Source organism: Cavia porcellus, unplaced genomic scaffold (genome assembly GCF_034190915.1).
Source record: "Cavia porcellus strain 051 isolate PalLab524CR breed Dunkin Hartley unplaced genomic scaffold, mCavPor4.1 scaffold_12, whole genome shotgun sequence".
Taxonomy (NCBI): Eukaryota; Metazoa; Chordata; class Mammalia; order Rodentia; family Caviidae; genus Cavia; species Cavia porcellus.
Genome location: NW_026947495.1, coordinates 70,021,187 through 70,044,812, shown reverse-complemented (window position 1 = coordinate 70,044,812; position 23,626 = coordinate 70,021,187). Strand labels below are relative to the sequence as shown.

At 38.4% G+C, this 23,626-nt stretch overlaps 2 pseudogenes; one reads left to right on the top strand and one right to left on the bottom strand.

Annotated features, from left to right (window-relative positions):
- Positions 1-13,347, bottom strand: part of LOC111754150 (ribonucleoside-diphosphate reductase large subunit-like) — a 112,668-nt pseudogene extending 99,321 nt beyond the window's left edge.
- Positions 13,348-15,962: 2,615 nt separating this feature from the next.
- LOC100714715 (large ribosomal subunit protein eL6-like) lies at positions 15,963-16,934 on the top strand (annotated as a pseudogene).
- The last annotated feature ends 6,692 nt before the right edge of the window (positions 16,935-23,626 follow it).

The following is a 23,626-nucleotide window of genomic DNA, read 5'->3' as shown; positions in this document are numbered from 1 at the left end:
TGTGATCCTCCTGCCTTAGATGCCAGGAATATGCCACCACACCTGACTCTGGCTGGTTATTTTGTATAATTTCCTTCAATTTTCTTTGGTCTGGTGTTTGCATGATTGAAATACATTACACAAACACAAATATTACTCTAAAAATCATATTACGTATTTTTTAAGAAAATAAAAAGCAAATCTATTTTTCAAAGGGTCTACACCATATCTCACCAGGTGAAATATGGTCCATTTTCTTAGTTGTAGCTATTCTAAGTTGTTATTTAGTGGTGGTGCATGATCATTTTTTAGATATTATTCACTATCTGTGACCATTAATTGTTTTTCTCAACTTGACACTCACTAGACAGTTGGCAGAATACTCAAGCACACTGTGTGTGTGTGTGTGTGTGTGTATCCAAGAAACGAAAGCCAGAAAATAAGGGCAAAAGACCCACCCCGACTAGGAGTGGCACCATCCAGTAGTGAAAGGGGAGGAAGGAGGAAGCTGATCCACATCTGAAGAGCACATTCTGCTTAGGTCTTTGCTGCTGCCGTTGCCTGTGGACCAGGGACTCCAGCTTCTTCAGCCTTTCAATGTGTGGACTCACACTAGCGACTCTCCAGGGAGCTTCGGATCTCCATTCTTGGGTTGGCCCTGCACCCTTGGTCTCCTATTCTGCAGTTTCCACATTCTCAGACTGACCAGCTAGTGGATTCTCCGGCTCTGTGGTGTGCAGTCAGTCATTGTGGACTACCTTGGAAGTCTAATACATATCCTAGCATAAAATATAGATATTTAATAAATATATTAGAGGTAGAGACAGGAAGATTCTCTAGTGATCCTTAACCAATACACCACCTATATGTGGTAATGTATCTATTCAAAATTTTTGTGCATTTTTTAATTAATTATTTCTCTTCTGAAATTGAAAATAACTTTTCATTCTGTGTCAAAATTCATATTTTCCTAAGGTCATAACTGTCATTCTGTGACCGTTTCATAGGACACTACAGGTTGGATTAAAGGTGACAACTTACGATAAAAAAATTGATCTCCTTTCTAAATTGCGAGACCTCTCTGAATATTCAAGATAAAGACCTTTGTTGCACATATATTTCCCAAATGGCTTCCACCATTCTGTAATATACTTTCCATCTTCATAATGATATAAATTGCATAGTTCTTTTTTAAATTCCAATTTATTCATTTTACTTCTACAATTTTTGCATCATTTCAAGCAATCCTTTATCTAAACCAAGTTCTCTTCCCTTTGGGAGTTTTATAGTTTTATTTTTTTTTAATTTTGGCTCGTGATCTCTTTTGAACTTAACTTTTGTATATTAACAAAAATTGAAGTTCACATAGAGGTTCAGTTTTTCAGTATAGTCATCCAACTCTACCATTTGTTAAAATTGATTACTGTTTAGAACAGGATAAAAGCATGCACTGAGTGAAAGCAGGTGATATCTATGTCTATGACACTAGGACAAATTTCTTAAAGTTTAGTTTTGAGGCAGATAGTACAAATATTTTTGATACTCTTGATACATGTAGCTCATCTTTGACAAAACTTATTCCACTTTACTTCCCAGTAATTATTGTATTAATATGATTTTGTTTATAAATTTGTTACCAAAAAAATCAAATATATATATATGTCAAACTTTTTTCCCTTATGTAACTTAGTGTTCTTTTTTTTGTGTTTTCTTCTGCCTCTCACATTATTTTAGCTACTAAAAAGTTTGTTACATATTTAGAACATGTTATACGTGCTACGAATCCTTTTTTCACAGTTTGTCTTTCAGATTATATGCAGTGTTGTTATACAGAATTTTTAATATACACTTAAAGCCATCCACTGTTCCTTTTTGGGTTATGCTTTGGATGCAGAATACAAGCTCAAAGACCAGTTAAGGGATTATGAAATCATTTAAACATTGCATAGAATACTTTTCTAACACAGTAAGTGAAAAAAACATTACAAAAATAGGTATTTAATATGAAGCCAATTTTAAGGTCTTGTGTTAATAGTAACTGACTTGTTATGGTGTAAACACAGGTGATTTTTGTCTTCTGCATTTCCCACATTGTTTATTATTTTAATTATAATTAAACTATAATAAAATAATTATGATAGAAAATTATTATTAAAGAACAATACCACATTCTGTAGACAAATTCTGAGTAGTTATTTATGATTAATAAAACTCTATCAACATTATGGCTTTTAAAACGTTATACGACTAACTTCGCTAAATAAACTTGCTCGGTTTCTTGAATGCTATTGGATCAATGAACTGGTATTCATGGCTGATGGTGTAATAGGAGAAATTGGCATTTTTCCCTCACAGTAGTTCAACTGTGTTCATAAGTTTTTGCCTGCAACATTCTAGAAGCAATTCATCTCTGCCCAGATTTTAGGCATGATTAGTGACCATGCGTCCACTTGAACAAGAATGTTTTAAGTCATTTAAGCACATGCATGAGATGTGGAATAAGAGGAAAGTACACAAGCGAGCCAGGCGGCTGCTGGTTTTTACTACAGACACCATGCTGCTCTCTCCTGGGTGATTATAATCTCATTAACTTTTAAACCAGTTTGGAAATCATTTACTCGAAATCTAGGCTTAATTAAACATTATTTAGGGTCACCATAGCATTGGGAACCAGTCTTATTTAAATTTCAACTTTTAAACTCTACACAGTAACTAGGAAATTGTTGTTTTGTAAGAAAAGAATGGGACCCTATTACACGGTTATACTTGAATGAGCTTGGGAGATTCCTGAAGTCATTCATCACCAGCCATCACTTACTTGACACAATAGCCCTGTTTTTATTAATTAAACAAATGTACTTGATGACAGCAGGTAGGCAGTTTCTATTCTGCTGTGCCTAGGATGGCTGAGGGGCAGATACTAGTGAGTTAGGGCCCCTGATGTCCCAGGACTTGGGGCAGCGGATTGAAAACTGAGCTAAAATTCAAAGAAAACTATTCCTAAGCACATCAGGAGTCTAGTCACAAAATGAATCAACAGCAGAACAGGGATAACACAAATGACAGAAGCTTAGACAGAAATGATTTTATAGGCACTTAAACTCCCTTATGTTAGTATCAAGAAAGAAAGTGGTACATTTCAGGTTAGGTTCATAAGGATGACTCAAAGTCCATTTTATTTACGAAATAAAATGCAAGCTGGGTGTGGTGGTGCATGCCTGTAATCCCAGCACTTGGGAGGCTGAAGCAGGAGGATCGCTTAGAGTTCAAGGCCAATCTGAGCTACACAGTGAGTTCAAGGCCAACCGGAACTTTGTAGGGAAACCCTGTTTCAAAATGACTAAATAAATAAATAGGAAAGCAGGGGGGCAGTGGTCCCTTCCTCCAGGAAGTGGGATCCCACGTGTTTCTCATTTCTTCCTCGCACTTTTGCTGCCTCTCTTTTTGAAATATAGAAACAGTAATTTGCTGTTTTTAAAACGAGGGAAAGGAGATGAAAAAACAGTATCAGAGCTCGTTAATAAATTTGGGAGGAAAACTTGGACAAGTGATTTTGATTTTAAACTTGAAACAGGCTCGGTGCCCTAGCGCCCTTTCTGGGCTGTGCTCTTTAACCACTGGAGGGAGCTTGGAGGAAGTGCTCAGCCTAGCGCCCAGGATTCCACTTTGATGGTCAGGTATGTAGTCCCCAAATTTATCACTTTCACAAATGTCTCTATACTATTCCTCTTTCTAGTTAGTTTCCATGTAGCTCTGCTGCAAATCACAGCCCCTCGGACTGGATACATTTTATTGGTGAAAGAGCATGTTTGGGCTTCAGGTTGTGGAGGCCCAAAGCCAGGAGACACACCTGATAAAGGTCTTTTTGTTGATCGAGTTCCAAGGTGGAACAGAACTTTGCTGTCCAAAAAACAGGGAATGTACATGTGTGTCTGTGTGTGTGCATGTGTGCATCTCTGCATACATGTGTGACCATGTAGATGCACATGTGTGCATGTGTCCTTGTACATGCATGTGTGGCCATGAGCATTTGTGTATGCACATGTGTACATATGTGCATGTGTGAATGCATGTATGTATGTGCATGCATATATGCATGTACACATTGGTGTGTGCATGTGTATGCATGTGTGCCCATATGTAATGCATGTACATGTGTCTGTACATGCATGTGTGTGGCTCTATGTGTGTGTATGTATGCACACATGTGTCTGTGTGTGCACACGTGCATGTTTGCATGTGTGGCATATGTATATATTTTCACATGTGTGCACATGTGCACACGTGTATGTGCATCTGTGTATATGTAGTATGTGTATGTATGCATGTGCACATCTCTGTGTGTACATGTGTGCATGTGTATCCATGTGTGCATTTGTGTATATGGATGTGTTTGTATTCATGTGTGCACATGTGTCCATGTGTGTGCAAATGTGCATATATGCATGTGTTTCTGTGTGTGTACATGTGTGTATATGCATTCTCTTCTTCCTTTTTTAAACACCACCAGGCAACAATCACAAGAGCTCTGCTCCAATGACTACCTAATCTCAATCACTTTGCAAAGGCTCCATCTCTATACCCAGTTTCTACTCTCTTACTACTGCACAGGGGTAATTAAGCTTCCCAATAAGTGAAACTGAAAGTCAGAAGTCTCATTTTTGAAAAAAGGGAGATACACCAGAAACATGTATCTTTCTATTGGAAAGGAGATGTCTAGGAGCAAAAGAACAGGTGAAATATCTACTACCTAAACCAGGAGTAGTGGGGCAGACTCACAGCACACGTGCTGTCTGTTATTCTTTTAAGAGAATAGATGTTAATGTACAAGTTATGCTTTCTAAACTAAAATCTCAGTACTCAAGTTTAATTGCAGTCTTCACACTTGGCAATAAATAGGTGAGTTTGCAGTTTGGGCACTCCTCTCAAAAAGGTTTGTCATCACTGACCTAGAAGAAAATCATGTATTCAGACACTGAATTACAATCTTCTATGCAGTAAATGAAACTAAGCACACCCAATAATCCACCCCAAGGAAGATTTTACTACCTAACTGAAGCAAAAATGTCAAACACAATTAAATTGGATTCCTCTATGTGCTTAAGCAACGGCAGCTTTCCCTGTTGTGATGAACTGTCCTTGCAGATAAAGTACTGTGACTTTCTTATCATATTTACTTTTAGATACTGTCTTTGTCTTGCAACTAAGTTCAAATATTGCTACACACATGAAATTTTGTGAAATACGTTTTACATACCTGAAAACAATCATAAGATTTAGTATGTGCAGTAAAATACAATTTTTAAGTTTAGCTTATAGTTACTTACATTAGATATCACTGAAGACTGAAGTTAAAATGAATTCATCTTTTTGAAGATGATTTTCTTGCCTTTAACTGTATTTTTATACCTCAAGTGCCATAAAAAGCTCTGAATACAATTCAGTATTTAAATGAGCAATGTCTCTATTTCCCACAAAGATATAAAAGTGCTCCTAATAGTTTGCAGAACACAAAATTTAAATGGAGTTCCTTATCCTGTTTTATATATATATATATATATATATATATATATATATATTCCACCAAAAATGTATACCCACTTCAGGAAAAGAAAAAGTTGTAAGAGCATTTTAATACTAAATTTATAGAAACATCTTTAGATTAATACAATTAACCTTTGGCTTCTACAATTGCAAGAGGTCCTCAGAGTGGTAGGTAGATTATGGACATTTCTCAGCATGGTAAATTGCTACCCGGGTAACTTTGGTCATTGAGATTTCTGCACATACATTTTCAATTTCTTCTCTTAAGGGCCAGAAGTGCAGTGGGTTTTCTGCAAGAAATGATATACAACATCCTCTGGAGTCCCCCATATGAAGCTAGCACCATATGTTGAAAGAACTCATACTGTTTTTCTTTTCTGAAGTGTGTATATATCTTTAGCTATAAATGACTGCCCCTCACAAACTACAGGCTGATCAGGGATATCAGCATACAGCAGTGTTTCATGAGGTAGATGGAAAAGCAATTAGTAGCTGAATACCATATGGTCAGAGCCAGAATCAAATGAAGCCCAGAGTGCCAGAAGGCCTACAAGAGGAACACACAGCCCAGTCATGAGGGATTCATCCACTCTCCTGAAGGCATTTTCGAGTAGAAAATGCAAATGGAAAGAAAACAGATTTAAACAAGTGAGTTGGGAAGAGAAGAAAGAGTATTGTGAGGAGGTCTGAAAGGGTAACCATCGTAAACACATCCATGTGGGAAGGGTGTAGAGCGTTAATGGAAAAGAAGGTTGTTTAATAAGCCTGGAGCGTGGATTGTTCAGAGTAGATTCAAACTGGGAGAGATTTTTATAGCTTCGAGGAATCCAGGGTGTAGTCTTAATGCAATAAGGGACCGCAGAAAGGCTTTAAGTAACAGAGGTACAGATTGGATTCTCATTTTGGATATATTAGCTGGCTTGTGGGTAGAGAATTGATCGGAGGAGGGTGTGATTAATGTATGTAGACCAGTCATGATGCTGTGGCCTTCGCCTCGGTAGAATGAACAACAGTGGCTGAATAGGTACTGAAGTAGTAGCTGTGTTATTTCTCTTATTGCCTGATACAGGAATTATCACCCCCTTTGACATACAAGGAAAGTGAAGCTCAAAATATTTTAACAACTTATGAATGCCACAGTATATACCACAGCTAGTAAATGTCAGGGTTGCAATTTGATCACAGAATAATCTGGTAGCAAAATCTGATCTTTGCTTTTATTAATAATAATAAAGAATGACCACAATAATAATAATATGACCATAATAATAATAAAGAATGACTTTTCTTTATTAATAATAAAGAATGACCAGAAATGAGCACCCCAGGAATCTTAACATAATTCACTTTTATTTAATCAAAATATTTCACAAACACTTACCGAACACTCACCATTCACAGCTCTTTACGACATGAATTTAAGAAAATAAAAACAAGTGACAGCCTTGCTCCGCAGCGTTGAGTAAATAATTGCAAGTCTTTTGCCATAGAGACTGCCTTACGGTTGCCTAATTGCGAGTTACTTCCGTAAGATAACAGATGCTTCCTGTTTAGCAGGTAACAAAGGTTTTACTTAGAAGTTCTGCATATTATATTACAGCAGTCTTCCACCCATATTTTGTGCCAGATGTTCCACATTACTAAACAGAACTGCTCCATATGTTCTCCAAGGTTCCTCCAGATTGAACAAGTCCTGAAACGCTGCAGCTAAATAATTTATACGTAGAAAGGCTACTGACTTCAGGAAAGGTAAAATGTTAGAGTTGTATTTTGAAATACAGAGACTTACAATATAGCCTATCAGAGTACACTGATAAATCCTTCACTGGTAAGAAATAGCAGTGCAGTGATGGAATCAAGTAACTGTCTAACGTTTTCAATACATCTTGATTTCTTGCAAAGTACATGGTTGCTCACCATTTCTGTGATTTTCCCATTTTTTATTTCTAATATGCGGTGTTTTCTTTCATTTGTGAGTAAGCAGAGTGCTGCCTTCAACCCTCTTATTTTGTACTTTTATTTCCTGTGTTCCTGAATGTGACTCCACATGTTGAAAACTGACATCATGAAATTTAGATGATGGTCACTTTTTTCTCTCTGAAAGTAATTGTTATGAAATTAATTTTGTACTCCTATTATTCACATTTTGAGGTCTTAACCTCCTGTACCTCAGAATGTGACTCATTCAAAAATCAGATAATTACAGATGCAATTAGTTAAATTAAGTGAGGTCATTAGAATAGGATCTCAATCCAGAATGATTGGTGCCCTTATTAAAAAGGAAAATTCTTACTTGAACATATGAAAAAGGAGAAAGTCACATGACAACAGAAGCAGAGATCAGCGTGAGGCTTCCACTACACAAGAAATGACACAGATCACCAGTGGACCACTAGACGGTACAAGAGAGGTGCCAAACAGATTTCCTCTCTCAGGCCTCAGAGCAGGTTGACATTCCTAACACCTGGTCTCAGACATCAACCTACAGAGCTGTAAAATGGTACACATCTGATACTTAAGCCATTCAGTCTGTAGGGCTTTGTTATCGAAGCCCTAGAAAACCTAAACAGCTGAAATTGTAAAGCAATCATTCTGCTTGCAATGCATTTTGTTTGATGACTTCCTTCTATGGTCAATCTCAAGTTAATTTAACAATTCATTTAGTAATGATGTTAATAGAATACATCTGAAAAATAAAAAGGGCACATTTGGTACTTATTAAAGATTGTTCCATAGGATAGTACGCACTCACAGAAGTTAAGAAAGGAAAACAATCTTTGAACAGCAAACCATTTGGGGAAACACTGAATTAAACAAACAAACAAAAAAAGACTTGGGAAGTGCTGAGGTACAGAAAACTAAAAGATTTTTCAGAGCCATTCACCTGTTAAAAAGTATTTTGAATCCACCAGAGAATATCTCATGAGGACCAACAAGGGTAAATCTAACTCAGCTACACAGGCACGGTTATTTTGATGCAACAAATTTTAAATGATGTCTAAATAGCAATGTCAAAATCAAAAATTATATAAGCATCTCATACAACCACTTTACAACTAAGTGCTTTCAAATAATGAGGCACTTTCAACTTCACACTTCATTTTTATATCATTTAAAATTTGAATGAGTTTGGGTGAAAATACAGAATATTTTAAAGCTTCCTAAAATTTTATGTTTATTTTACCCTTCAGAATCTTTAAGACTTCAGTATAAAAGTTTAACATTATGAGATAAATATGTATTTGTGTGCGTGGGTAGGAATGCATGTCATGATAAAAACTGTCAGCATTTAAGAATAAAAGTAATTTTTTCAACTTAGTAAAATGCATCTACAGAAGCTTATGGTCAATATGTGAAGAAATTCTCCATGTTTTTGCCATAAAATTGAGTCAAGCTAGATTGTTCCCTCAGATTCAAATTTGTTGTCACTACTTGCATTCAACATTATGCTTGAAGTCACACCTAGAACAATATGATAGCATCAGGATCATTGAAGCATACAGAACTCCAAATAGTCATAAACAAAATAAAACTACACCCAGACATGTAGTAATCACCATCCCAGAAATCCAACATAAGAATAGAATATTAAAAGCTGTCAGAGAGAAAAGACACATCACTTATAAAGGAAAACCTATCAGAATCACTGCAGACTTCTCAGCACAAACAATAAAGAAGAGCGTGGAGTGAAGTATTTCAGATCCTAAAGGAAAATGATTTCCAATCTAGACTAATGTACCCTGAAAAACTGTCCTTCAAAATGGATGGAGAAATAAGATACTTTCATGACAAAGAACAGCTGAAGAACTTCATGATCACCAAGCCAACCCTGCAAAGAATATTGAAAGACAGTTTAGCAATAAGACAAGAGAAAAGAAAGACAGGAAACAAAAATTAAAATTATTTTTATTTTCCAGAAATATAATCGTGTGTGTGTGTGTGTGTGTGTGTGTGTGTGTGTATTTGTAAGGAATAAACCAGGACATATTTTTGCTAAAACTAATAAGTGAAATTAGTAAATACACAAAATGTGTTGTCATTTGAAAACCCATTGTAATTCTATCCATTAGAAAAACTTTTAAATTGAAATTTAAACCTCTTTTTGTAATAAGAAAATATTTGAGATTAAATTCAAAAAACAAATACAAGAGCTTTAGACTGAAAATTACAAAGTATTGCTGACAAAAAGCCTAATAAAAAAGACATACATGTTCAAGATCAGAAGACTATTGTGATAAACATTCTACTCAATTTATTTACAGATTCACTGCCACTCAATCAAAATTTCATTTGAGACTTTTAGAAGAAATTGATGATGAAATCTATGGGAACGTACAAAAGACTCAGCCACATAGTTCAATTCTTTAAATAAATTGAAGCACTCGCATGGTCCTCTCTCTCCCTCCCTCTTCCTCTGTCTGTCTGTCACTGGCTGTCTCTCTCTCTTCCTCTCTCCTTCCCTCCTTCCCACTCCTTTCTTGCATGTTAGGTTAGGAAGGACATAATACAAGCTGCAGTTGAAGACAAGAGAAAAGGCACAGAAATGGAAATAAGAAAAATGTCAAACACTTCAAATGCTTTATGGTGATACATCCTGCTTGGAAGTTCTGGAATGCTCTCTTTAAACTGTTCCTGGGAATGGTACCGGGGGTAAGTCTCAGTCAGGGTGAAAGTAAGGAATGTCCACTTAGGGACATTTCAATGTCCACCCATAATACAGGAATGCTGCTTCTATGGCTTTGCAAACCACAGGAGAAGCAGTTTCTCAAAAACTTGCCGAATTTTCACTCAGCATCTGCTACAAATCTCTAAGTCTTCCTACGTTCTGAGAAGGAACATTCACATTTTCTAACTTAAACACTTTCTCTAAAACTTTATATTCAATAAAGTCTGCTATTTGTGGTTCTTCTCTGATCACAGAAAAGAAGTTCAGAATTAGACTCGCTAACAGAAATGGTTGATATTTGACAAAGGTGTCAAGGTATTTCAACAGGCAAAAGATCAGCGTTATAAATAAACGATTTTGTAATAACTGAATTTCTCTATGAGAAAAAAATGAACACCAATGCTACTTTATTTCACATAAAATTATTAATTCAAAGCAAAGCGTAGAGTTACACATGAAAGCCAAAACTGCTAATGGTAGAGAAGTAAATAGCAGAGTATCTCGCAATTTGGAAAAGACAAAAGTTTCTCAGAACCATAAAAGAAAAAATGATTAACAGGACCTCATCAAAAATAACTCACTGAATGAAAGATTGCTATTGTTTGACCTAAGTGGTGGGAAACAGTAGGGATAAACCATGGACTAACAAAAATGTTTGAGGCCAGGGATTTAGCTCAGTGGTACAGCATCTGCTAGCAAGCGTGAGGCTCTGAGTTTGATTCTTGGTATAGAAATAAAATGTTTTAGAGAAAATTTTGAACAATGTGCTGTCCACAGTGGGCTTTGAAAAGCTGCAACCTATACATCTTATGTTGCCGTGGCTATGTTTACTTAGGAAAGATCCCAGAAATCCCTGAGCCAATAGCCATGGCACATCTGGAGATTGTGTGGAATCAAAGTTAAGGAAGAACTGACCCCTACCTGGCTGTGTTTTGAAAATAAGCTCCACACATACAGCATCTCTCCTAGTAAAGCAATAAAAAAAAGTTATGGGGTTTACACATTTAAGACTTATGGGGTTCATGTTTTTGAGGAAATCTGTCCACTCTTTAGCTGACCACCAAGTTTGCCAAGTAGAGAATTCAACTGCCAGACAAGATGGAATACAGACTTTAGTATGGAGATGCTTTGCTAAGTAAAAGAAGTCAGACACAGAAGTTCACGTAGTGCATGATTTCATTCCCAGGAAATGTCCAGAACTGGGCATCTGGATGACAGAAGCTGGTTACCAGGCAGGAGGGTGGTGAGAGTGACTGCCGTGGCAGTGAGATTGTCTCCAGTGAAGAAAGTGCTCTAGGTGGCATTGGTGGCACATGCCGGGTAATGAGCTAAAATTCACTCACTTGTTCACTTTAAAGGGCGAATTACGTAATTATGAATTGTGTCTAATAACTTGTCTAAAATAAAAACAATCTTAGGAAAACAAAATCCAAGGGAATCCACCCGCAGACTCACTCTCTGAGAAAAACAATGGCGCCCTTCAGATGAAAAGTGATGACCACAGGTGAAAGCATGCAAGTTCTGCCAAGCATGCCATGCACTGCGAAGGATGGTGAGTCAAAGCACGGGTCGATATTTACTCTTGAAAGCACAATAATAATAATAATGATAACGTATCAATGTTTATAACACATATTAATTACATGAAAACGAGGAAAACTGTGACAGGGAAGTATACAAGGTGTGATCTAAAAATACTATGAATGCTTAAACATAAAACATTTTACTACAATAGAAGGCAAATGGAGACTAATTCCTTTCAAAATACTCCCCTTGCTTCAAACACACTTCTCCTGTCATTCTTGCCACTTTCTGAAGCAGTTCCCGAAGACCTCTTTCAAGAGTGTGCTTACTTGCCCTGTTGTGGCTGCCTTGATGTCCTGAATCAACTCAAAATATTTACCTTTCAAGGTCATTTTCACTGGAGAAGAGCCAGAGGTTGTCTGATGTCAGATCCAGTGAATCTGGTGGAGGACAAACCACAATATTTCAATGAAGCTGCCTTTCTATGGGACACACCAAGCAGCAGCATTCACTGTATATTTTGATCATTCGTATTTAAACTGCTATGAAGTCCTTGTATTTCTCAAGGGCTGAAAAGTGTTGATATAAAGACTAATGTCCCCATGTCTATATAAGCAGGAAGTAAGTAGCTCTTGGATATTTTTGGAAAAGACAAAAATGACTCTGAAAAACTATGTGCCAGGATCTCCAAAAGCTAACCACTGTTTTCACTCCTGAGCACTCAGCAAGTATTTCTATGCACCTACACTCTTCCTTGAGAATGCTCGTAGCTTTGTTCATCAAATAAATTGCAGTATCATTATGCAACAGAATATTGTACAGACTGCTATGATGTTCAAGAACATGAATCTAACAGAAAATGTTTAGCCAAAGAAAATTAACACAACATAGCACAAAAAATAGATAAAACTTAACTTACTAAGCTCAAGGTTAGAACAGTAGTTAACATGGGTGAGCTGTTAATAGCTTTGGACCTTCTCAGCGCTGATCATTGAAACAGACTTGCATGGTGTGGGCTGTCAGCCTCCAGTTGGACTCATGGGAGGCATAGATGTAGGGCAGTGGTGGTGAACTTCTTAGCACTTTCAAAGATACAAACGGCCCTTGCAGCACCTATGCAACAGATTCACTACTGCTGACTGAGGCGTAAGGTAACCTTACAGGGCACTAGAAGGGTTCTAGATCTCATACTGTGTAGGCCTTTCAGGGGTGTGTGTGTATGTTAAACCTCATTCACCTGTATGCTTTAGACACACTTTATATCATGTAACACATACCCCGTAATAATGTTTTGTAAAAATGTTCATAGATTTGCCAAGTCATACAGGAATTGCTGTGGTTTGGATATGTCCCCAAAATTCAAGTTTTAAAAAGTAATTTCCAAATGCAACATTGCTAGGAGCAGGACTTAATTAAAGCCAATTATATCACAAAGGCTCTGCCCTCACGAATGGGAAAATGTCACTATTGAGAGATAAGGTTAGTTGTCAGAGGATCAGATATTATAAAAGCAAGTTTGTCCTTCTCAGTGCTCACCCTTGGGCCCTTCCACTTTCCACCATGGCGGGATGCAGCACAAGGACCCGAGGAGGGAGATCTCCCAGCCCCCAGTACCATGTGCCAAATAAATCCATGTCCGTAGGCCTGGGGGCATCGCTCAGTGGCACAGCACCTGAATGGCAAGGACAAGCTCCTGAATTCAATTGCCAGTTCCAAAAACACAAACAAATAAATAAATCCATGTCCTTTATAAATTGCTCAGTCTTAGGTATTCTGGCACGACAGCAGGGAATGGAGTAAGACAGTAAGCAATCTGCCATGCCATTGCCTGAGTTTTGGAAAAAAAAATCTAGTGATCTGCATAAATGTCTTAGAACTCTGATGTTCAAAGAAATACTGGCTACAGGGCAATTGTAGCAAAGGCCTTGAATCACCTTTGGAGACCTCAAGTGTCCCCAAAGAGATTTATGAGCCCCAGAATTTTCTACCTCCAACTAGTCCTGGAAAGCCAGATGTCCTAACAGATGGGGTATGTTATAGATTAAAATCTGGCAGTCAATTTAACACCAGCTGAATTAACTCAGCATGGTGCTGAGTGTAGATGGCCCACCTGAAGAAAGTTGTTGGCATAAAAGGAGTCCTAGAAAGAAAGACTGGCACTGTGAGTTCTCCTAAGCCTTGCTGTTGTTCAGAGCCATTGGTTCTCTTGGGGGACCTTTTCATGCTGGGTCCCGTGATATGAACTTAGCCATTATCATCGGAGGAGTTTGGGACCCTGTTGCTGAGAATGGCTGTGGTTCGCTTTGAGAGAGCTTTCTTTGGTCCTTACTTTGAGCATCACTTTCTAGCTCCAGAGGGGAAGATGTGTGCTGTTCAGTCTCCAGGAGAAGCTTGTCACACTGGCTTCCTGATATGAACCTGGATGTTATCATCAGAGGAGCTCGGGACTCATTATCACTGAGGATGGCTGTGGTACTTTTCAGGGGAGCCCTGGTTCTTATTTTAAGCATCATTTCTTGGCTCCAAATTAGAACCCTCAACCCACTGGCACAGATTCTTCACCCTGCTGGCACAGACTTTTAGCTTCCACTGTTGAGTGTTGGGCCTTCCCAGCACAGATCTGTGAAACTGACTTGCATGTTGTGGGCTCTTGGCCTCCAGTTGGACTCATGAGAGGCATTGTCATGGGCTCTTCAGCTAGACTCATGCAGAACATTGCTGTGGGATGCAGGCCCTTGGCTGGATTTTCTAGATCTTTAATGTTGTGGACAGATTCTCTGCATTTTTATGTATTTGACTCTGGGTGATCATCATAAAACAGTATTATAAATTCTGTATCCCATATGTAATTGTTCTCCTTGCAAACCCTGACTACAACAAGGTATAATCTTAAATAAGGTGGCCACCTTAGGCCTCAGACAATTATGGGAGAGGGACTCAACTGAGAGACTTTGGCAAGAAGATAAGCAAATGCACGTCCCACATCTGTGAGACCTCTGTGGTGAAACATGATGTCCACCACAATACAGCTCTTACTATTACAAATATTCATTTTGGATAATAATTTTATTTTGTCTGCCAATGTTCATTTAGGATTTTAGTTGATCTCTCTTTCTGGGGAAATTTTACAGGAAAAAAAATCAGTTAAATAAACTGTAGTCTTTGCCATTTTAGTTGGTACATCTACAAGTAAACATCTAGACTACACATGGCCTCAGCCAGCCCTCAGATTCTCAACCCTGAAGAGTATTATTCTCTGCTCTTCATGCTGGTTTCACGCCACTGCTGCCAGACCTGCTCACTTATGCTCAGAGATGACCCCAGTACCAAAAGACACCCAGTTCAGGTTTCCTCCCATTGTTAACCAGTTCCCCACTGTATAATAGCAGCCCTATATGTCCTGATAATTAGGGCCAACTATTCCTACTGGGATGCAAACTCTTCCTTATTCCTGTCTTCTTGACCCGTGGAGTACAAGTTTGCCACAGAACAGTCACAGCCTAAAGTTTAAGAGCCTCTTCCTTTAGGTCCACAGTGGAAGGATTCCCTCTTTTCCAAAGCAGGACAGAGTTGAGCCACAGGGAAAGGAACAGGTTATACTCAAATGCAGATCAGTCCTACTTGCACCCCTCCAGAACAGTATCACAACTGCTGGACACAGCCCTAAAAACTAGTCATAAGAATGCACGTATACTCCATTCCTGAGGTTGCAACTTACAGTGTGACATCCATTGTTGAAACTTTTCATCTCAAGCTACTGGTTTGCTGTAGCAGATATATCATTGTTGTGTCAGAATAGTAGTTTCTGAGTAGTAAGATACATGATAAAACCAACAGGCTCATAATAAAATCCCCAGTGCTGTCCGCTAGCCTGCAAAGTCCCTTCAAGTTCTGTTTACGGCCCTTCCTCTGTGTTCCATTGGGCCTGGCTGGTGGAGACTGGCAGCTGCATGGAAGAACATCAAACAACAGAGGAGCTGCTGGAGTTGGCTACTATGACCTTCATCTGTCAGATCCGCCAAGTGACAAGGTCATCCCAGCAGTAAACCATCATAAAAATAGGAGGGGTATGCAGAACATGGACTGGACCTTCCCTCCCTCTTCAAAAAAGTCGAACCATCAAGTAGCTCCCATCCTAGCTAGCGACATGTAAAATAAAGTCTCAACATTTTCTCTCTGAATAAAAGAATGTCCTGTTTTATTTCAGTGATGTCAATAGTCCCGCTATAATTGGTTTCAGCCTTCTAACATGACTTCTGCAAAGAGTTCAGCTCTCCATGGAACTTCTCACCATCCTACATCTAAACCTGCGGACACGCTCCCATCTTGCATGACGGTAGGTAAAAAAACAAAACCTGAGAAGCCAGATACTAAAGAGAAGAAACCCAAAGCCAAGAAGGCTGATGTTGCTGGCACCAGTTTAAAGGGTAATTTGAAGGCTAAGGAGTCCAAGAAGGGGGCAGCCCCACTGCAGCTGATACTGTCTTGGTGAAAGGAAATGATAGATACTCCCAACCTGCTATGTATTCCAGAAAGGCTTTGTACAAGGGAAAGTATACAGCTGCTACATCCAAGGCTGAGAAGAAAAAGAAGGAGCAGTTTCTCGCTATTGTCACAAAAGCAGTTGGCGGTGCCAAGAATGATAGTACCCAGGTCGTTAAGCTTCAACAAATTCCCAGAATCCCCTACTGAAGATGTGCCCCAAAAGCTGTTGAGCCACGGGAAAAAAAAAAACCCTTCGGTCAACAGGTGAGGACTGTGCAAGCCAGCATCACTCCCAGGCCCAGCTTGATCATCCTCCCTGGGCACCACAGAGGCGACAGAGTGGTTTCCCTGAAGCAGCTACCCAGTGGCTTGCTGCCTGTGACTGAGCCTCTTAACTTAATCATGTTTCTCAGCGTAGAACGCACCAGAAATTTGTTGTTTCCACCTCCACAAAAATTGTGTATCAGCAACATGAAAATCCCCAAACACCTCACTGATGCTTACTTAAAGCTGCGGAAGCTGAGACACCAGGAGGGTGAGATCTTCAACACTGAGAAACAGAGATACCAGATATCAGAGCAATTCAAGGTCGAACAGAAAGCTGTGAACCCGCAGATTTTACCAAAAATCAAAGCTGTTCTTCAACCCCAGGGCTACCTGAGATGTTTTTGCTGCAACAAATGGAATTTGCCCTCAAAAACTGGTGTTCAAAATTTCTTACCCAGAGCCTACTTAAATAACTAATAACATTTTTAAAAGAATGAAAAATAAACCTGCAGGAAGTGGATGAAAGCCTCTACACCCAGATGCCTATCTCTCTGCTACAAATGATATGTCCTTCTTCTAAATCTTACAAGCTTTGCTCTTCTTATGAATGAATGGTGAAAATGTAATAATGTATTCCTGAGAAATCTCAGTATGATGCAGCTTGCTCGATACTCTCAGAGCTTCACTCATTGGACAGAAATCTAAACCTCTACAGGGTTTACCTCTTCCTCTCTGGAAAACATGTGTCTCACCTAGTCTCACTTCTCTGGATCAATTAATCAAAGCCATTCATGCAATAAACCAAAGTGACGTTCTACAGAGCTGGATGGTCCAAATCTCTTCAGACTGAATGAACAGAGATATTCTTGTCCTTATACATAATCAAAACCATTTCAGTTCTTCTTCCTTGATAAGGCATTTGCTAGATCAGGAGCTACAAATCATAAGCCCATAGCACACAAACCACCACCCCGCTTTCCAGTTGTTATTAGCATACCTAGTTAGTAGAGGTTGGTGTTTTGTTTTGTTTTGTTTTGTGTTATTTTGCTGGGGGCCCTGCCACATCCAGAATGGCTTTTTGTGCAGGCAACACTGATGAATCAAAGGGGAAACAATGTAGAATCACTCTTCCAGTCTTTAAATTGATCGCACTGATCGGTGCCAGGGCTCCTGACACCCTTTCCCTGCTTTTAGGATAAGATATTACTTTTTATTTACCACAGCGACTGAACACATCACTTTCAGAGTCTCCTGTCTGGCCATTTCTACAACAGTGGATTTTACTCATAGGCTGCATATATCTCTTTCTTGGGTTACCACATTCTAATTTTACACTTCCTTGGTTTTCTCGGGCCAGAATTCTTCTGATTGTGATTTTGGCTTTGCTGCTTACTATGATACTTGCATCCAACGTGCTTTAGTTGGTTAAGTGATGCCATCATGTCTCTGTGACTTTGGTATTATGGTTGATACATTGTGTCAATTGAGCAGTTTAGAAGTTTAACTAAGAGACTCAGCAGGCAGCCAGGGTTCATTCTTTGTGAAAATTCTCATCCTGTGCAATAGGAGGGCAAGGAGATTTTGTGAGTGCTACCCCAGCCCTGGAGTGGCGGGCTGTGTGCAATGTAAAAGAAGAATTTTACAGTATACAGATAGTTCATACATGAATTATAGCTCAATAAAGTTGCTTGAAAAAAACCTAATAATGAATTTACATTTAAAATAAAGTCTAATGCAAAAAAAGTTAAATAAAAAATCTTTTCATGTAAAAGATCAGTTTGTCTACTATAATATGATAAAAGAAAATTTTGAAATATTTTAACATATTTAATATTCTTCACTAAGTGTTACAAAAAATAAGTAAAATGATCAACCACTAGCTGACAGGATGTAATCTTTTACAATAATTGCATTTTTAAATTCTGTGTGAAGTTCAAAACCTCTAAATGATGTGCATGGAAAGATGAATTATAATTTCCCCCTCAACGCTGGTAGTTATCAAAAGTCAGCATCAAGCCTTGAATTTGCCCTTAAATTTTAGAGTCATAAATGGTGTATTGTTTACACATAAGATTAATTATATTGCACTAAAATAATGTCTTCTATAGCCCAATAATTTAACATTTATGAGAACACTTACAATATTTAAAAAACCACTCTGCCCAAGAAACCACTAGCCTGATACGATCAAACGTTACTTTTGCAAAATCTTTGAAGAGGGTATTTTATGTCTGCTCTTTCAATGCTTACCTAATTCTTCCTGAATTAACAATTAGAAAACACTAATTGCATGACAGTGATTTAAAATCACTTCAGAAAAGTTGAAAAGTCTGTCCGCCAGCCTGAATAACCTTAACGTCTATTGCTTCTGCCTAAATCATAAAGAAAATTGCACTAGTGAATATCCTCTTTGTTTGCATATTAGACTGAATGAATGTTTTTCATCTTTGGCACATAAATTACTTCATTTCAAAGGGCAAACTTCCCTCCCATAGAAACGGACATTTTTTACTTTAAAATCTACATGGAAAACAAAAGGATGCACACTGTCAAGACTATTTTGATGTGACAAATGATCAAGGCAAGATTTTTCCTACCACATATCAGATATATAACACTGGTTTATTAAGTAAATTAATAATTCAAGTAGGATGTTTTTGGAGGGAAGCCCAGACAGAAGTAGTCCTACAGATATCTGGAGACAGGTATGTGACAGATTTGTAAATCTTCATAGTCATTCCGTTCTTATATTCCTGACATAAATTTTTTCTTTTGCCCAATATCTCCTTGCATAAGAGACACAATAATACTACAGCAAATAATTAATTAGCAGTTGTATGTTAAGTGCTTTAAATGCATTATTTCATTGAATCACAATGTTGTGAAACAGGTGCTAATATCAGCTATATTTTAGAAATGCCAAAAATGAGACATTAAAGAAAATGTTGAATATTTCAACATCACAAAAATTGAGTTTTTGTTCATATGGTTCTATGAAGAGTGAAATAAGTCCAGTCCCGATTTAAAGTGAGGTAAGCCACACTCAAAAGTCAAATAGCACATTTTCTCCCATCATACATTTTAATTCCCTTTGGAGCTAAAGAAATTAATTAAAGATGAAAATACAAGGGAGATTATTTTAAAAAGAGATCAATTAATAAGTGGGGGAAAATGATCATTCTACATAAGTTTTGGGAAAAATCATTTCACAAGTAAATTGTGTTTAGGGTTTGTCTCAGCCCTGGTACCTTGCCATGGGAGCCAGCTGTGGTTTGCAGAAAAGTAACTGTGTGCCTCGGTCACAGTTGAGGCCTCAATGACTCCATGATCCTGCAATCCCTCAGGACAAGATTATACAACCTGAAGACACTGTGGTTTCCTGAGAACCCAGTAATTATAATGATGATGATGATGATGATGATGTTTCACCTGGGAGAGAGGACAAACTTCATATTAACCTGCCATCTCTGCAGCTATCCTCATCAACATAAAATCCTCATTAGTTTAAAATCATGTCTGCCCTCTAAGTCATCCGAAGTGATACTCGTCAACATAAGATGCGGCTCAGCATAAGACCACTGTCATCCGATAATCCCCTCAATGTTTTCCTCAAAGTAAATGTGATCAATAAATAGCAAGGTTATAGAGGGTTGAAAACTGATGGTCAGCTTAAACACCAGCTGAATCAGCATGGTGTTGAGTGTAGATGGCCCTCCTGAGGACTGTTGCCAGCATGCAAAAGAGACTCAGAGAGGAAAAATAGTGGTGGTATTGTTTGGTGCCGTTGGTTCTCCTATTGCGGTGGGTTCTTCTGGAAGAGCTTGCTGCATTTCTTTCCTGACATGAACTTGGCTGTCCTCATCATCAGAGGAACTTGGGACCTTATAGTAGCTGAGGATGGCTGTGGATGCCTTTCAGGGAGCTCTGGTTCTTACTTTGAGTGTTGCTTCTTGGCTCCAGTACAGAGCCCTCAGTCTGATGGAACTGATTTTCTAGCTTCAACTGCTGACTTTGAGCCTTCCCATTGCAGATTCATGCTTGCATGAGTCATCATCATCATGGGCTCTTGGCCTCCATTTGGACTTAAGGGAGGCACTGTCATGGGCTCTAAGTTCTCAGCTGAACTCATGCAAGGTATCACCATGGGATCCAGGTCCTCAGCTGGATTCTGTAGGTCTTTAGTGTGTGGATAGAATTCCTGCACTTCCTTTGTATTTGACGCCTCGAGTGACCTTTATAAATAATACCATTAATTATGTGTCCTGTATGTAACTGTTTTCCTTGCAATCCCTCACTACAACAGAGGTTTTGGTTGCCTTTTATTCCCGTGAAAAACTGGCTATCCCACATCCCAGGTGCACTGCTATCTGTCTGTCTTTCTTTTTCACCATGCACCATAACATTTTACAGAAAACTGGGGGCTCACTACAGGGGACCCTAATACAATATGCATGTGAGAATATGGTAAAGTAAAAACCACTATTCTGCATAACTAATATATACTAATAAAAAGTGAAGCAAGTAGCTATGATTCGGATTTGAATAAAGTAATACTTGCAATGAATGTATCTACCAAGGGATTAATATCTAGAATATATAAATACCTCCTATGAGGCAATTTTAAGAGGCATTCAAATAGAAATGTCAGTAAAATTTATTAGTAGTACATGGTAATGAAGACCAGAATATGAAAAGAATGCTCAAACTCACTAATAATAACAAAAATGCAAATGAAAAATATGAAAAATACTTGATTCCATTACATATCTATTAATTTAGGGAAAATGTAAAAATCTGACAAATGAAAAATAGTCATTTGCTGATGTGGGAATCCAAGTTGATAATACTACTTTGAAAATCAACTGGCAGTACAGTCTGTGGATTCCATCAACTATAAATCAAGATATTTGAAAGATATGTCTGCACTGAACATGTACATCTTTCTGTTATTATTCCTGAACAGTACAGTATAACAACTGTCTATGCAGAAGCACTAGTAATCTATAAATGATTTAATATATATAGGAAGATATCTATAGTTACATGATAATAATACCATTTCGCTTCTGGGAGAACATGGCAGATAGATAAGAGCAGCTACAGAGGCTCTCTGAGATACATTGCTTAGAATCCAGGAATGGTGCGTTATGAGGAATCCTAAGCAAGGGGAGATATACCCTGTTGACCCAGGAATGAACTAAGCTGAGAGAAACCAACTGGAAATGCAATCCCAGGGCTATAACAGGAACAAATAAAATCTCAGCACGGAAGCTGGAACCCACGCCACGGGAAGCCACAATTTGAATTTCCTGCTGTTGCTGCTGCATCCAAATACACACAGCAGGGAGAGAGATGCACGAAAGCTCTGAGAGTGGGAATTGGTGAACAGAGTTGAGAACTGGACTGGCAGGGAGCCCTGCATCAACCTGCAGTGAGTGAGAGGAATGGGAACCCTTCCATAGAATAGGAGGCTCCAGCAAAGGACATTCTGGGACCAGACAGACTACCCAGAACAGGATGCTGCAGTGACTTTAGTCGCATATTCCCTTCTCAAGCGGGATTGGTGCGGAGCGCTTGGCCTACGTGACGCTGCTGACTAAGACCCAGTAGGTTAGCCCAAACCAGGTCCCAGCACCTGGCAGTGCACCTTGGCAGTGAAGCCTTCAGTAGGTTGACCCGGAGGGGCAAAGGCTGCCCAGGTCTATGTCTCCTTGGTGCACTGCAGTGGGTAGGAATACCTAGCTAGCGGATTCAAACAAACTGTAACTGACAAAGAAAAAAACTGGGCCTCCTATGCACACTTGTATGGAAGGAACAAAAAGTATGGGAAGAGGTAATAACAAGAAAGGGCCCTCAGTCCCCAATCCTGAGAACACTGATCCAGGAAGGTAAATGCAAAGGAGGACAGAAAACATGCAATATCAGGCATGGCACCAATAGACATAAAGCGATATCTCCAGAGCCTCATAGATGAGTTCAAAAGTGAAGTATTTAACAAAATAAAGCAAGATATAAGTAGAATAGTTAGAGAAATGCTAATCACCACCCAAGAAAAAGCAGACAGTGGAATGGAAGAACAGAAAAAAAGGGGAGAATTGTTTGATGGAGAAAATAGAGAAAACATAGAATACGTGAAGCAGGTTCAAAGAGATTACCAGGAAACTAAAAACTCTATCAAAAGCTGGCATAACAGCTTGAAAGAAACTAAGGATAGATTATCTGAACCGGAGGGGAGATTTGTAAAGTGGGAGCATGAAATGAAAAACTTCTTAAAAATAACAAGAAAACAAACAGCAATAATACAAAGGCTAGAAGATAATGAGAGGATCTATAACTTAAGAATTAAGAACATAAAAGAAGAAGTAGGGTCACAAACAAATGGACTATAAAAGCTATTCACAGAAATAATCCAAGAGAATTTCCCTAATTTAACAAAAAGTAAAGATACTCAGATGTATGAGGCATATAGGACCCCAGCCACCTACAGCCCAAACAGAGCTACAACCAGGCATATAATAATCAAAATTCCAGAAATCCAATATAAGAACAGAATATTAAAAGCTGTCAGAGACAAGAAACAGATCACTTACAAGGAAAACCCATCAGAATTACAGCAGACTTCTCAGCACAAACCATCAAATCACGGAAATTGGGGGGGGGGGAATAATTCAAGCTTTGAAAGATAATAACCTCCAGCCAAGATTAATATATTCTGCACAACTATCCCTAGAAATTGATGGAAAAACAAGGTGCTTCCAGGATAAAGAGGAACTAGGGGAATTTGCAACCACCAATTCAACTCTACAGAGAATACTGCAGTATATTCTAAAAAAGAAAAATATGAAGAATCCAAAAATAGTGGCAGAGAGGCCACAATGAATGGAGCAAAAAGCAAAATGAAGAAGACAAACTGACAACAAATGACAGAAAAAGAGTTCAACAGAAATGAGGCAGAGAATGGTGCCTCATAGATGGTAGGAACAGCTATTTTGGAGAAAACAGGACATCATAATAGCTAGTGCTGATTTAGTATCATCTTGTTTTGAAGTCCCATCAAGCTATTATTCTTCTGTCTCCATAGGTCTTAACAGTTTGTATCTTACTGGATTTTATTATATGTGATAATATAAATAAAAACTTTTATAGACAAGATTATACAGA